This window comes from Belonocnema kinseyi, chromosome 4 (assembly GCF_010883055.1).
Source record: "Belonocnema kinseyi isolate 2016_QV_RU_SX_M_011 chromosome 4, B_treatae_v1, whole genome shotgun sequence".
Classification (NCBI taxonomy): Eukaryota; Metazoa; Arthropoda; class Insecta; order Hymenoptera; family Cynipidae; genus Belonocnema; species Belonocnema kinseyi.
The window spans coordinates 87,942,859-87,945,355 of record NC_046660.1 but is presented as its reverse complement, the minus strand read 5'-3'; positions in this window follow the sequence as shown (position 1 = coordinate 87,945,355).

Genomic DNA, 2,497 nt, shown 5'->3' with positions numbered 1-2,497 from the left:
CTGAAAAATCTCTATCCCATCCACACACTACTCCTTTCCCCTGCCGAGTGAGTCACGCCTACCCCGAAAGGGAAATGGCTTAATGGTATAATAATAATAACATATATATATATATATAATCATTATTTATGTATTATTATATTGCATAACATATATATTCCTAAAGACAATTCTAATCTGGAGAAAAAAATGTACATACTTTTATAAACACACAAAAATTTGTGCCCATAATTACCTATTCAGCAGATGTATTCAGTAGATTCTTAAGAACATGCCGCAGGTGTGACTTGCTGTATGTGACATAATATGGACACAAATTTTCTCATTTTCACAACTTAAAGTTGATGTGAAAAAAGAAAAGATGTGTTGATTCGAGACGAATCTATTGACTTACAATATTGATACATTTTATTGAATAATAAGGAAGCTATGGTAATACATAATAATTAAAAAAAAAACGGTTTTTTATAGTGAATTTTTGTTTCATTAACATAATTAAAAATGTATGCAATATGGGGAAAGATTCTTTGATTCTATGCAAATTGATTGACCTAGACTATTAATACACTTTATCAACATAAATCAAATTATGCATGAATAGAAAAGGCCTTTTTATTTTGGATTTGTAAATGATATAATTCTGACAGAGACTGATAGAAATTGTAATAGTATTAATTTTTATTTTTATTTTAGTATTATTTTCTTAAATGAAAACCTAATTTCAACTTAAATGAACTAAACATAAAGCTAAAAAAGGGATACGGTACGGCAGAGTTTCCCCCTTCCCCTTTCCAGGTCAAAAAATTACCATTTCAAATACAAAATTTGGTTTGACTGATTTGTCATTGTGTTTAAAAAAATGTTGTATTGCTTTTTAATCTTGTATTTTTTGTAAATTTCTTAAATTGATCAAAATGAAAACTTTAGCTTGTCTATTATTTAAGAATCACAAATGCTTCCTCTATGAGGAAACAAATTCATTCTCTAACTGAAAGCAAAGTGTTCATGAAATGAGCACCATATAAATATAAATACAAATAAAGTGGAAACACTCTAGATCGAATTCACGGCTATTTTCTAATAATTTGTTCCAAAAACTGTAAAAATACTAAAAAACAGTAAAAATGACTGTACAATGAAAGTGTACCAAATTTGGCACAATTAAGAGAATTTCTTTTTTTAAATTTAAAATGGCCTAGCGTCTTGGACACGAAAATGGCCCCGGTAACGAGGCATTGAGGGCATCTTCTTTCCTACAATCAGGTCATCGGGCCTATACAACTGGGAATACACCAGAAACATCTCGAGGCACTTGCAGTGCTCCTTCAGCAATCCATTTCGCGCTCTCAGTAAAGACCGCAGTGTCGACGTCACGGTTCTCCATCCCTATGACGTCACGGAAACACCTTTCAGTACAGTGACACTTATTAAAACCATCTTAAGAACCAGCGAATGCAAATATATGTATAATAATAATAATTCAGCGACGAGAATTCGAGTCTTTCTTTATATTATTCAAGCCTAGGCCTATTCAAGGCTATAGGTATATCTAGGCATACCTGGATAGAATTTCTGAAGAGAGAAGATTCTCTTGGGACAAGTCGGGCTGACAAACCGAAGCAGAGGCATTTACGTCAACGACTTAATGACGTCACTGGTCTTATCCAGAAAATCTGATAATTCAAGTATTCGGTGCGCGTTCACCTTTGTGAGCCTCTCTCGAAAGTGCAGGTACTTCCACTCTCGATTTGATACAATCTTCTTATTGAACTGATATACCCAAACTGTGTCAAGAAAAGACAATACTTTTTTGAATTACGAAAATTTTTTCCATATCACTAAATGTATTTTATTAGAGAAAATTAAGTTTTTTCTTTCAACTATATTATCTTGACTCAATGTGAATTGTTTTATGTTTAAATTTATCGAGGGCTTCGTTTTGGAAATATTGGTTAATTTATTTAATATTCCCAATAAAAATTACTATTTAATAAATTAATTATCCTCAACAGAAAAAATATAACATGCGATTTTATGTATTTGTTTTTGAAAGTATTTAGAATTGCTTCGATTTCAAAATGAAATTTTATACAGTTTTAAGAACTTAATTTTTTTAATTCTTCAAACTTTAAAGCTGTCAGTTTAAAATTATAATTATAATTTGTACGATTTTAGATTGCCATTGAAAAATTTTCAATTAAAACCATGAAATTTAAAGGCATTTGAAGCAAATTAAATTTTGAATACTATTTATTAAAATGTGTATTAATATCATGTACCAGTGTGTTACGTAATCAATATAACATGGAATATCACATTTAGTGGCTTTATAATGTTTTGGCTAAGACGACGTTTACTTGACTTTAGACGAGCTTTGCCTTGGCTGAGATTATCAAACCTTTTTCGGCTCATAAATGAGATTAAAACTGATGAATGAAAAATTTGTAATTATTAAATTGGTTATTTTTTATTTAAAAATTAAGTATATATATATTGT